Raw genomic sequence first — 14125 nt, forward strand, 5'->3', positions numbered from 1 at the left:
GCCAAGGGCTGCTTGGGGACAACACAAAAGAGCCTGGGGAAAGCCCCAGATTCACATTCTCCTCGCCCGTCCTTTTCTCCACTCTCTCCCCACCTCATGCCAAAGCCTCCCTCTTGGGTAGCTGCAGAGCCAGCCCAGGCCTGGCTGTGCTGAGAGGAGGCTGGCTCCCCCCTCGTCGCCCCCCATTGCTATTTAATGCTGTTAACAATGGATTCATTAACTGGGATTAATCTCATATACCAGCTCTCTATCCCCTTGGCTATTAATCACTCACTTCATTAACAGGACAGCATTAGCCAACCTGGGAGTGAGCCATGGCTCCCATACCAAGCACCTGTGTCTGCACCTTCTCAGCTCCTCCTCACCCAGCTCCTGTCCTCTTGGCGCCTTTCAGCTTCTGGCCAGTTTCTTTCTCAGTCAAGCAGAATGCATATGTCTCTGTCCCCCCTCCTCTTACGCATTGTGGCCTTATCTCTGTCCCGATACCTTCTAAGTGTCCATTTCTCTCTTTTTCCTTCCAATCTGGAGCCTAATGACTCATAGGTTCTCATTACAGGTTGGCGGAACAAAGTGTGGAGAGATACAAATAAGGATATGCCAATTCCAGGAGGCTCATTTTTGAAAATTGTCTTTTCTGTTTACAAAGATAATATATGCTCACTGTACAAAATCCAAACAACACAAGAAAGGAAGAAAGGAAAAGATAAAAATTCCCTGAAATCCCACCATCTCAACATAATAACCTTTAACGTTTTGGTGAGCATCCTCTCAGATCTTGAGTGATATATATATAATTTTACCTAAATGGGATCCCACTATGCATGCTGTTTTGCAACCTGCTTTTCCACTCCACAATATGTTGTCGAAATCTTTCTGTATCAGTGAATATAAATATACATCATACTTTTTAATGGTTGCATAGCATTCTGTTTTATGGAAGGAACATAATCTATTCAACAGATCTCCTACTGATGGACATTTATATTGTTCCCATTTTTTTCCTCTGATATGTTTGACAAAGAGAACCACAGCCTTGTATATTCATCTTTGTGTGCTTGCCTAATTAACTCCTTAAGATTGATTCCCAGGAGTGAAATTTCTAGGACAAAGGATTTGCGTGATTAGCATTTTTGGTCTTGTATGACATAGTAGAGTTTAGATGCCTAGGATTTAATATCAATGTCAGTTTTGCCCTTTGCTAGTAAAGGTATCTTGGGTAAACTATTTAACCTTTCTGGGCTTCAGTTTCCTCATCTGTAAAATGGGGAGAATAATACAATTTACTTTGCAGGAGTGCTGTTTGGAGGAAATTAGTTATTAAATGCAAAGCACTTAGAATGATGCCCGGTGTGCTATTCTTAATCTCATGTCCGACTCTGTGACCCTATGAATTGTAGCCCACCAGGCTCCTCTGTCCATGGGGTTTTCCTGGCAAGATATCTGGAGTGGGTTGCCATTCCCTTCTCCAGAGGATCTTCCCAACTCAGGGATCAAACCCAGGTCTCCTTCTTTGCAGGCAGAATCTTTCCTGTCTGAGCCACCAGGGAAGCCCAATACATGGGATAAGCGCTGTATATATGAGCTCTTGCTATGGACACATTGTCTCTCTGGCCTCCAGAAACTCTGAAACTGTTCACATCTCTCTTACTAGCAGTGTAGGGGGAACCTCCTTTCCTCACACCACTGCCAATGATAGACACTCTGGGAATTTTCTTTTTTTTAGATTTTTCTCTCAATTTAAAAATTATGACAAACATGTGAAATTTATCATCTTAATCATTTTAAGTGTATAGTTCTGTGGCATTAAGTACATTCATATTGTTGTACAACCATTACCATCATCCATCTCCACAATGCTTTTGATCTTTAAAACTTAAAGTCTATACCCATTGAACAATAAACTCCCTCCTTCCCTCAGCTCCAGCAACTGCATTCTACTTTCAGTTTTAATAATTTTGACTATTCTAAGTACCTCATATAAGTGCAATCATATAATATTTGTCTTTTTGTGACTGGTTTATTTCACTTAGTAAAATGTCCTCACATATCAGATTTTGCTTTTTTTAAGGCTGAACAATATATTTTGTATGTATATACAACTTCTTGCTTATCCATTCATTGGTAAATGGACACGGGTTGCTTCCACATTTTAGCTGTTGTAAATAATGCTGCTGTAAACATGAGTGGATCACATGGTAATTCTATTTTTAATTTTTTGGGGAACCACCTGACTGTTTTCCACAGTGACTCTACCAGTTTACATTTCTATCAGCTGCACAAAAGGCTTCCAGTTTATCTATATCCTTGCCAATGCTTGTCATTTTCTGCTTTCTTGATTGTGACCATACTAAAGGGTGTGAGTGGAGAAGGCAGTGGCACCCCACTCCAATACTCTTGCCTGGAAAATCCCATGGACGGAGGAGCCTGGTGGGCTGCAGTCCATGGGGTCGCTAAGTCAGACATGACTGAGCAACTTCACTTTCACTTTTCACTTTCATGCATTGGAGAAGGAAATGGCAACCCAGTCCAGTGTTCTTGCCTGGAGAATCCCAGGGACAGAGGAGCCTGATGGGCTGCCGTTTATGGGGTCGCACAGTCGGACACGACTGAAGCGGCTTAGCAGCAGCAGCAGCAAAGCGTGTGAGAAAGTATCTCACTGTAGTTTTGACTTGTATTTCCCTAACGATTTGTGAGATGGAGCCTCTTTTCATGTGCTTATTGGCCATCTGTATATGTTCCTTACAGAAATGTTTATTCAAGTCCTTTGTCCATTTTTGAATTGGGCTGTTTGTTTTTCTGTTGTTGAGTTTTAGGAGTCCTCTACATATTCTGGATATTAATCTCTTCTCAGATATACAATTGGAAAATATTTTGTTTTGCATATTCTGTGGATTGCCTTTTTACTCTGTTGACATTGTCTATTGATGTGCAATTTTTAAAATTTTCATGAAGTCTGAGTTATCTATTTTTTCCTTTTTGGCCTATGGCTTTCATGTTATATCCAACAAACCACTGCAGCGGCATGGAACGTTGCCCCATGTTTTCTTCTAAGAGTTTTAAAGTTTTAGATTTAGGCCTTTGACCCATGTTGAGTTAATTTTTGTATGTGATGTTAGGTAAGGATCTCCCTTCATTCTTTTGTGTGTAGATATCCAGTTTTCCCAGCATGCTTTGTTGAAAAGACTGTTCTTTCCCCATTGAATCATTTTGGCGCCGTGGTGGTCATTTGATCTTATCCATGAGGGTTTACTTCTGGTCTGTCTACTCTATTCCATTAGTCTATATGTCTGTCTTTATGCCAGTACCACCCTCTTTTGATTACTAGACCTTTGTAGTAAGTTTCAAATTCAGGAAGTCTGAGTCCTCCAGTTTTGTTCTTTTTTTTCAGGATTTTTTTGGCCACTTGGGGTCCCATGAGATTATGATGGCTTTTTCTATGTCTTCAAAAACATCATTTGGAATCTGATTTGGATTACATGAAATCTGTAGATTACTTTGGCTGGTATTGACATCTTAACAATATTAGGTCTTCCAATCCATGAACACCGTGTAAGAGACAGCCTCTTACCTTACACCTTCTTGTCAATTCTAAACAAAGAAACAAACAGAAAACTTTTGCCCACCTTATAGGTGACAGTTCATACCTGTTTTTCATTGGAAAGTCTTTGATCAGTATTAAACTGGAACATAGGCTTAATTCTTAATGGGCATTCATATTTCTTTTGTGAGTTGTCGTCATGTTCTTTGCTTATTTCTCTATTGCAATAGTTATCTTTTTTCTACTTCATCGTGACTTTCAGTCTTATTTATTTTTTGTCCTTCTTAAGTACGTGATTTTTATGTGGTTAAGTCTACCAGGCTTTTTCTTTATAACTTTAGTATTTTATGTCATGCATAGAGAGGCCATTTTTTCTTTAAATAATAAAAATATTCACTTTGCTTTAGTACTTGTGTCATTTCACTTTTTACACTTTATGTTTTTCTCCCTTTGAATTTATTTCTGTGTAGAGTGAGTATGACTCCAACCTCTATTGTTTTCTAAATGGTTGATCAGCTATCTCAGCAAAATTTGATTATTTGATCTTTTTCCCAATGAGGACTCATGAGGGAACAAGGGTAAATAAATAATCTTCCAAGACAGAAAAGGATGCCAATAGGTCAAAATAGTAGTTCTGACAGGATTCCCCAGAGTCTGCTACCAGTTAATCCCTGAGGAATCCTCTTCACTGTGGTCCTTCTTGCTCCTCATGGGCAGAGGCAGGCTGGATGTTAGCGGGACAGAGCCGGAGCCTGCACTAGCAGAAAGACCTCCTTCCAGAAGGCTCTACATGTGCAAGACACCTTGTTCCCAGCTCTCAGCAATCCAGGAAAAAATTCTTTCTTTTTTGAAGTTAACAGTGAATTGTCTTATAACTTCAGATCATTGTCAGCCTCCCCTCCTGTTCCTCTCCCCTCATCATTACCCAGGTCCTCAGCACTGCCGTGTTAATATGTGAGTAATTCATCTGTGTTCTTCGTCTGCACCGCCACTGCCCTGGCAATGAGCATCAGCCTCAGAGGTGGCTTAGGAACTGCCTGTCCTCAGGAAGGTTGCCCCAGAGCTGGGGCAGTCTGTGTGTGTGTATGTGTGTGTGTGTGTGTGTGTGTGTGTGTGTGTGTGTGTGTGTGTGTTTGGGGCTAGGGAGTAGGGAAGGTCAGTGATGGGAGCAGTAGCTTCCAGGTTGCTGGTGTGGCAGGAAGCCTGGATTCTCACCACCGATGCCTGTACCCCAGGTTCAGGCTGCTGGGGTCCTCTTTGCCAATTTGTTAAGGCAGGCAGGATTTGACTCTGGTCTGGGTGAAGAGAGATGTTTGTCCTGGAGCCCCTGGCCAAGTGCTCAGCCTAGGGCATACTGGAAGACATACAGAAGTGATAGAAACATCTTGTGGTCTGGGAGACAGAGCTTTTCTGTGACCTCCACTTCCCATACCTCATAGATGCAACTTAGCTCTGGGGCCAGGAGAACAGGCACAGGCAAGCCTGGAGTGTATCAGGCAAAATGCCAGGCTGGGCAGTCATGTTGTGGGCACTGAGGGTGAATTATGGCCCCAGGGCCCACGGAGGTGGCACAAATCATGAGGCTGTCATGTCCGGGGAAAAGCAGCGACTGCCCTCCTCCCCCAGCAGGATTGATGGGCGCAGGGCATGGGTCTGGGTTCAAGATGGTTAGACTTTACGATGTTCCATTTCTCCAGAATTCTCCTGGTGAAATGCTTGTCACCTGAGACCATGTCTGCGTGTGTGTGCATGTCTTTATCGTAACACATGACTTGATGTCACTTCCCAGGAGGGTTTGAGCTTCTGCATAACTCTCTGTGTGTTCCCTCTTTCTCTTTTTAAAATTATTTATTTGGCTGCATTGGGTCTTAGTTGTGGCACGTGGGATCTTTCACTGCGGCGCGGGCCTCTCTCTAGTTGTGGTGTGGGCTCAGTAATTGCCGTGCTTAGTCGCAACTAAGGAGGGCTTAGTTGCTCCGCCAAATGTGGTATCTTACTTCCCTGACCAGGAATCGAACCATGTCTCCTGCATTGGAAGATGGATTCTCAACCACTGGAGCACCAGGAAGTCCCCCTCTGGGTGTTCTGATTTTATTCCTGTGTGACTGACCATGCCTCCGAATTTTGTAGGAATTTCGTGAGATGTGGCTGAGTGACTGTTCACAAGGAGGCAGCTATCATGGAGCTGTGGGATCTTCAAATTTGTGTGTGGCTGTCAGATGGTGCTGCTGGGGGACGAGTCAGGGGTCTTGAGTCTCTGAGTCTGGGTGGCTGATGGGGCTACAGTCCTAGCATGGTGAAACAGGAAGGAAAGTAGGTTGGAAAGGATGGCTTTGGGTGTGATGAGTCTGCGGTCTTGGCAAAACATCAAGGGGAAACCTCTAGAAAAAAAGAGTGAGGCTCAGGGGAGAGTAAAGGGCAGGAGGGCCTTGGCTCAGGCTGTCTTCCAAATATTTTCAGATGACAGTGCATTGGAAAATGTGGCTTTTGGCTAGAGAGCTGAGTGTATGTGCACACACACACACGCACACACACCCCTACCTCTCAAGGCCGAAAGGATTAGCTGTGTTAATCCCAGATGGACAGAGTTCAATAGGAAATTTCCGAGGGTTGTTGGAATGGCATAAAATGTGTCCAGTGGTGGAAGTCAGGGAAAACATCCTTGCGAAGGAGAATATTCAGTGAAATCATAAGGAAAATAGAATGCAGATGGAAGAAGGTGTTTTGTCTTTAGGGAGGGGGCCTAGGGACAGATTCTCCAAGACTAGGGGCTGGGACAGCAGGCGGTTTTGATAACAATGAACTCCTGGATGGCAGGAATTGCTGTATATTCATCATGGTATTTCTAGCACCCCGTGCAGGAGTAGGAATGTTGAGTTGACTTGGAGTCAAAGCCTCAACCACTGTCTCTAGGGAGAGTCCAAGTAGCTTACTGCAGGGGAATCTACGTAAGACACTGGGTGAGGACTGATCAGACAAGGAGGGGGATGCTAAGGAGGTGCCCGGCCCTGCCCAACTCCCAAGTTGGCAGATTTGCTTACACACCTTGCACTGTTTTTTTGTTCAAACAAACAGGCCTCTGAACACTTGCTTCCTCTATGACCTGCCACCTATGCTCTTGATCCTAAGCCACCATCCTTCTTTCCCCTTTCTCACTGATTCCTGATCATCCCAAGCTCCGACCTGGACTGTTTCTTGATTACAGCCTTGCCCGTCTCAACACCTCTAACAGTTTCTGCGTGATCTTTTGCTGAAATAGGCCAGGGGACCAGATAAAGGCCTGGGAATATGGGAAGAGCCTGTTAAGCCTCAGTTATAAGGATGTGGATTTAATGAAAAAGGTTACAAGTTATGTCTGAGGGGTTCAAGGCCTAGGACAGGGTATAAGGCCTAAAACTGGCTTCCTGGGGCTGGAAGAAAAGAGGGCTACGGTGCCATAACCAGGTCGCCAACAAAGTGGGTGTCCTAGTAGGTAAGAAGGGAGCTACACGGGTGCACATCAACAAGGGTCAGCCTCAGAGACAGAGGGGTGCCTCTGACCCGAGGTTCAGCGTGTTTTGGGGTACTAGTAACAGAAGACCTCAAAGTCAGAGATGATATGAAAACACATTATCTCACATAACAGGAACCCCCTCCAGAGACGGAGGATGAGCTCTTGTCCAGTAGTTCAAGGATCTGGGTTCTTTCTATCTTTTGCTGTTATCCTGAGCATGTTCATTTTGCCCTCAGAATGACTCCCTTCATAGTCACAAAAGGGCTGCCCCAGATCCAGGCCCTTCATCCAGATACCACAATGCCCAGTGGAAGAAGAGACATTCTTCTGCTGGGGGTCTCTGAGTGAGAAACCTTTCCCATCAGGCTCCTCCTTACATGTCTGTGCCTAAGCTGATCACTAGCAGGGGAGTGGGATGGCCAAAAATGACTCATGGCACTCAGGATTTTCCCCTTGGACTGGGACCAACTTCTCTGAAGCACAGGCCCCATATAGGAAGGGGGATTCCTTGGACACACACAGACTTCTGTTAGGAACAAGGGAGTGAATGTTGAGTAGGCAATCAATGATCTCAGTTCCAACAGGCCTCCATCAGTTCCAGAGGATAATGGGTACCAGACAGAGCTGCAAGTCAGTTGTCAAGGCAAGAGTTTCACATGAGAGGCCAATCTAGGGACTGATTATTTCAGATGACACCTTGCGTCCAAATGGAATCAGCAGACAGGTCAAGCCACTAATTAAACCTTCTCATCACTATTTCTGCTCTAATATATCCCATGCCTACTTCAAAATCAAATTTCTCATAAGGTCTGAAAAGTCCTGCATGATCTAATCTCTGCCTTTTAAGCCTCATCTGGAGTTCTTGTCCTCTTTTTGCATTTACAGTGCTCCTTTCTGCCTCAGGCCCTTTGCACATGCTGCTTTCCCTCCACTTTTCCCCTTTCACTGCCTGCCTCCTTCATCTTACTCTTAGCTTAGGTCATTTCCTTTTTTGTATATTCCCATAACTCCCTTCAGACCTCTTTGGTGCCCTTAGGGAGCTTGTCCATCTACACTGCTAGACTGCAGGCTCCTTATGGCCCAGGAAAGTGTCTATCATATCATACACTATGCTCTTCTTCCCAGCACAGTGTTTGGCCCACAAGCAGGCATTTGATAAATATTTGTTGGATGTATGAACAAATGAATCCCTATAACTTGGTGTTATCCTGAACTTTGGGCAGGGTGGGTGGGTGTAGTACTTATGAGAAGCCTGGTCTACTGGAAACTCCTGATGGTTTCAGAGCACAGAAACAGTAAGATCTCCAAGGGCTCAAGGGCAGGGAGGACACTGATGTGCATAGGATGGGTAAGAAGGCCAGCCAGGGTCCTGAGCTCATCATCCAGACACAAGATTCTAGCCACAGTACCACTGTCCAGAGAATTGGTAATGACATTATAGACACAAGAAGGGTTGGAGTCGTGGGTTACAGTTGGGGGTTACCGTTCTGAACCATGGTGCCAAAGGCCAGGTGCAAAGTGAGGAGGGAAATTGTATCTACTTTACAGGGTTATTAGAAAGAGTGAACAAGATGAGGTGTATCAGGAGCTTAGTCTAGTGCCGGTACTTGCTGTTCAGTCTCTAAGTCGTGTCCGACTCTTTGTGACCCCATGGACTGCAGCACGCCAGGTTTCCCTGTCCCTTACAAACTCCTGGAGGGCCAGTAGGTGCTCACTAAATAATTAAGCCTTAACTGCCCTTACCAGCTTCTTAAATAATCTAGTATCCCCAGTCCCCATTCCGAACCAGTTCTGATTTAGCCCCAGTCCTCTTTCTCATCCCAACAAGGGGTTCCGCATGAGATGTACCAGAGCTGTGCTCTCTACTACGCTGAACCTTCCTGAGCCTCTGTTTCTTCTTCTGGTTAAATAGGGATTAATAGTGCCCCCTCACCTAGCTGTCGTGAGGGTCAAACAAGATAACACATTTTAGGGTGCTTTCGAAACCGTGAAGAGCTGTGAATGTGTAAGGAATTACTATTCTTATTATTTTGCTGGAATTGGGCTCACTCCTCGTCCTGGCATCTGCTCTGACTTTCCCAGTTCCTGTTTCTTGCTCAGTCTCCGTTTTCTTGTAGCCACCCACGATTCTGGCACTGATCGTATAGAGATATAAGACGACATCCAGGGAGTTTGAATGTAGAAGAAAAAAAGGAATGCAGCAACAACCAGCAGCCCCCTCTCTTGTTCCTTGACTCAGGGATGGCCTCACTGCCTTTCTAAGTCAGCCAGACCCCAAGCCGGGCATCATCCATGTTTTAGTTAACTGTTGCTGTATAACAAACCACTCTAATACTAAATGACTTAAAACAAAAATTTACCCTGATCTCTCATGGCTCCAAGGGTTGACTCAGATAGGTAGCTCTAACTTGTGGACTTTGGGAGGATTATACAGAGGGCAGCAGGGGTGGGAGTCTTCCAAGCCCTGACCAGATGGGACATCTGGGACGGCTTCCTTCACTCACATGTCTGGTGTCTGGGTTGGAAGGGCTGGAATAGCTAGGAAATCAACAGGCATCTCTCTCTTCATGTAGCCTGTCTATCTTGGGCTTTCTCATAGCAGAGTGGTAATGGCATAGTTAGATTTTTTACATGGCTTTTCCAAGAATGAGTATTCTAAAGGACCCAGGTGGAACTTATGGCTTCTTCTGACCTAGCCACAGAAGTCAGGAGGCGTCACTTTTATTGCATCTTATTGGTTATGGGTGTGGGAGGGGCATACACAAGGGCCAGGTACTGAGGGGGGTGTCTTGCTGGGGAGACATATTAGCAGGATCCCAGTCCAGATGGAAACATTGCAACGTGGAGTCCTCTTGAAAGTCAGGGACTGGGAGAGGAGACAAGGGTAGCAGCAGTGAAGGAAACTGAGCCACTAGGACTCCAGGCCCTCAGCTTAATATTTCATATTTATTTGTCATTTAATTTTGGGGATCCAACCAGTCCATCCTAAAGGAGATCAGTCCTGGCTGTTCACTGGAAGGACTGATGTTGAAGCTGAAACTCCAATACTTTGGCCATCTGATACAAAGAGCTGACTCATTTGAAAAGACCCTGATGATGAGAAAGATCGAGGGCAGGAGAAGGGGACGATTGAGGATGAGATGGTTTGATAGCATCACCGACTCAATGGACATGAGTTTGGGTGGACTCCGGGAGTTGGTGATGGACAGGGAGGCCTGGCGTGCTGCAGTTCATGGGGTCACAAAGAGTCGGACATGACTGAGCGACTGAACTGAACTGAATTTTGGACTTTTGCAAACAGTTAAATGTAAATTAAGTTTTGAGACTCATTTGCCAAGCAAGTGATATGGATGGTAAATAAGCATAGGGAAATGTGCTAAACAGCATCAATCATTCGGGAAATGCACAATAAAATCACGTGAGATATTACCACACACCTATTAAAATGCCTTAAGTAATAATATTTTAAAAAATCTGATAGTATCAAGTGCTAACAAGAATGAGACCAGCTGGAATTCACACATTGCTGGTGGGAAAGCAAAATGGTACAGACACTTTGGAAAACAGTTTGGTAGTTTCTTACGAAGTTAAAAGACATGGTTATGAATCTAGCAGCTTCAATCTCAGGTATTTATCCCAGAAAAATGAAAAGATATATCCACACAAAGACCTGTACATACATTTTCACAGAAGCTTTATTCGTAATAGCCTCAAACCAGGGAAGAAACCCAAACCCAGGTGTCCATCAGCTAGTGACTGAATAAACTAATTGTGGTACATGTGTACAATGGATCTGATAAGACAGAGTGAACTATGGATACACACAGCTTGATGGGTGAATCTTTAAAAGCATTATGCTGAGTAAAAGAAACTAACCCGAGAGGCTATATACTGTATGAGTCCACTGTGATAATCTGGAAAAGGCAAGACTGATAGTGACAGAAAGCAGATTAGTGTTGCCAGGGGCTGGCAGTGAGGGAAAGGGATGGAGTACAAGGCGGCACTAGGGAATTTGTTGCGTGATGGAAGTGTTCTAAGACTTGATTGTGGTGGTGGTTACACAACTGTACACGTTAGTCAGAATTCATCAACTGCCAATGTAAAAAGTGTGAGTTTTCTTGAACATAAGTCTTCTTGCAGGCTAGCAGTTTGAAAATGCAAGACTCCTCTTCCTGCTAGCATCAGTCCCAAGCACTTCCCTGAACCTGTTTCCAGTCACCTGTGCACTCCACCCCGATCATATCTTCCATCTCGGTGCCTTTTTGTGAACGCTTTTTTCCCTTCTCACGGCCTGGACAACTCTGATGCTTCAGGCTTCCCGCTAAATCTCACTTTCCCAAAGAGGCCTTTCTCTCTCTCCCATCTAAATCAGGCATCCTTTTAACCTGCAGATAATGTACTTGCTCTTCTTTCTTTAATAGAAGTTATGCTCTATAAGGACAGGGACAAAGTTTTTTTTCCCCCTCTCATGCATAGTTAGAACTTTGTTTCAAGAATTAATAAACGCGAGGAGAATGTTTTCACATCCTAGCTCTGTACTGCACAAATTTATTTTTTCTTTCTTTTTTTTTTTAAAAAAAAAACACAACGAACCTTTTTTGTCTGCTCAAATTACGTATTTATTGTTCATTTGACTGTGTCAGGTCTTACTTGCCACATGTGGGAGGATCCTTTGTTGAGGCGCACAGGCTCTTCCTTGCCGCACTGTTTTCTCTCTAGCTAAGGTGCGCTGCTTAGCTGCCCTGCAGCATGTGGAATTTTAGCTCCCCCATCAGGGGCTGGAACCACGCCCTCTGCATCAGAAGGCATATTCATAACCACTGGACCACCAGAGAAGTCCCAATAAATTTTTTTTTCAAAAGTATGCCCTCCTTTTTCAGTTTCATGTATTTTTAACCTACTTGTTAAGAATTGGTAGAATTTGAAAGTACATAGACTAAAAGGTGGAAGTCTTCCATATACAAAGTTTTTAAAAATAAAAATAAGGTTCTGTTTTTCTTCTCATTGGACATATATATTGCATTTATTCTGTTTAGTAGCCATATAATACTTCACAATATGATTATACCATTTTAAATATTATTCAATCATCAATGGGCATTTAAAGATTTTCCCTTATCATGTTTCAGTGTTTTCTTGTTTAAAATGCTGAATCATACAGCAGCACATACATGTGAGTATTGCTAGAGGATGGATTCCTAGAAATTTGAGCTGTTAGGAGAGAAGTTACATGCATTTTAGATATGGGGAATGTCTACCCTGTTCCAAAAAGATGCACGCAAATACATGTTGTCACTACCGTCTATGAGCAGACCCTTGCCCACATCTGCAACCACCCTGGATAGCTTCAACCCTGCCAATTTCCACCAGTCAGCTGATAAAATAAATTTTCACATATTGAGGTATGAGGAAGTCATTCTGGCTTATATATGACTTAACTTAAATTTTATTCTCACTAAAACAGCCTCTTTGTGGCCTATCAAACATACATTATACATCTGCTTTAACTGTTAAAGAAAAGGGCACATTGACCAGAAGTAATGAATGTCCATGTTAAAAACAAAGATTAGATGCCTCCCTTCCTGGGGTGCCAGTACTGGTCCTCCTTTTAATGATAAGCCTCCCTTCCCAGGTGCCAAGGCCATAGTGACTCACTGTGTATGTATGTGCTGTTTTTTTTTTTTTTTTTAAACCTTGAAGGAATGTATCCCTGATTTGTTTAATGTTCTTTGTCCTGACAAGATATAAAACTGTGCTGAAAACCAGGCTTCTCTAGAGCAGTTTCACGGAATAATTTGGGAAGCCGGCTGCTGGGCTAATGTCCTTACTTTGGCTCAGATAAAATTCTTTTCTATTCTTATTATTGACTATTTATTAATTAGTATTGTCAACACAGGTTAACATGCTCTCTCATCACTTATATTTACATTTCCCGCATCGTTACTGAGGTTGTACATATTTTCATATGATTGTTAGCTATTTGTCTGTTTTGTACTGTGAATTCTTGGTTTCATCCTTTGCCCATTTTTATGGGTTTGTATGTTTTTGTCTTATTGGTTTGTAGGAACTCCTTGTATATGTATGATATGGAGATAATCCGTTTTGAAGTTATAAATAACTTTTGATGGTGATGGATATGTTCACTCTTGATTGTGGTGATGGTTTCACAGGTGTATACTTATGTCAAAACTCATCAAATTGTACACTTTAAATATGTGCAGTTTGTTGTATGTCAATCATACCTCAAAAAAGCTGTTTAAAAAAGAAAGTTATGTAATTATTAATATATTTTCTCCTAGTTGTCCTCTTTCTTTAAATTTTATTTATTTTCTTGATCATATATAAGTTTTCAAATAATATTTATTCATTTATTGGGCTGTGCTGGCTTTAGTTGAGGCACATGAAATCTACAGTTTTTACTGTGGCATATGGAATCTAGTTCCCTGACCAGGGATCGAACCTGGGCCCCCTGTGATGGGAACTCAGAGTCTTAGCCACTGGACCACCAGGGAAGTACCTCTTGGTCATACATAAGTTTTATGTGTCACTTATTTATATATTGTTCTGGAGTTATCTTAGCTGTGTGGCTTTAGGCAAATTACCTAGACTTTCTATAACTTGGGATTTCCTGGTAGCTCAGAGGGTCAGGCGTCTGCCTACAATACGGGAGACCCGGGTTTGATCCCTGGGTCGGAAAGATCCCCTAGAGAAGGAAATGGCAACCCACTCCAGTATTCTTGCCTGGGAAATCCCATGGACCAAGGAGCCTGGTAGGCTACAGTCCATGGGGTTGCAAAGAGTCGGACAGAACCAAGCGACTTCACTTCACTTCTATAACTTAGTATTCACGTGTAAAATGAGGCTAAGAGTACCTACTGCATAAGGTTGTTGTGGGGATTAAATGAATTAACATGTATTAAAGGTTCTTAGAATGGTGACCATCACAGGATATCATGCAATAAATATTAATTATTACCATTGTTTGGAATCTCGTGTCTTACTTAGAAAAGCCTTCTTCTTCCCAATATTATAGAAATACTCTATCTTCTTCTAGTAGTTATATAGTTTTTAACATTTAGGCCTTTTAATCTTTA

General features: G+C 43.0%; 1 non-coding gene across 1 annotated transcript; it reads right to left on the bottom strand.

The window, feature by feature from the left end:
- Positions 1 to 13470: 13470 nt before the first annotated feature.
- TRNAG-CCC (transfer RNA glycine (anticodon CCC)) lies at positions 13471 to 13543 on the bottom strand. Its single transcript has one exon. It is a non-coding gene; the product is annotated as a tRNA-Gly (tRNA).
- Between the last annotated feature and the right edge of the window lie 582 nt (positions 13544 to 14125).

This window comes from Ovis aries, chromosome 1, assembly GCF_016772045.2.
Source record: "Ovis aries strain OAR_USU_Benz2616 breed Rambouillet chromosome 1, ARS-UI_Ramb_v3.0, whole genome shotgun sequence".
Lineage (NCBI taxonomy): Eukaryota > Metazoa > Chordata > Mammalia > Artiodactyla > Bovidae > Ovis > Ovis aries.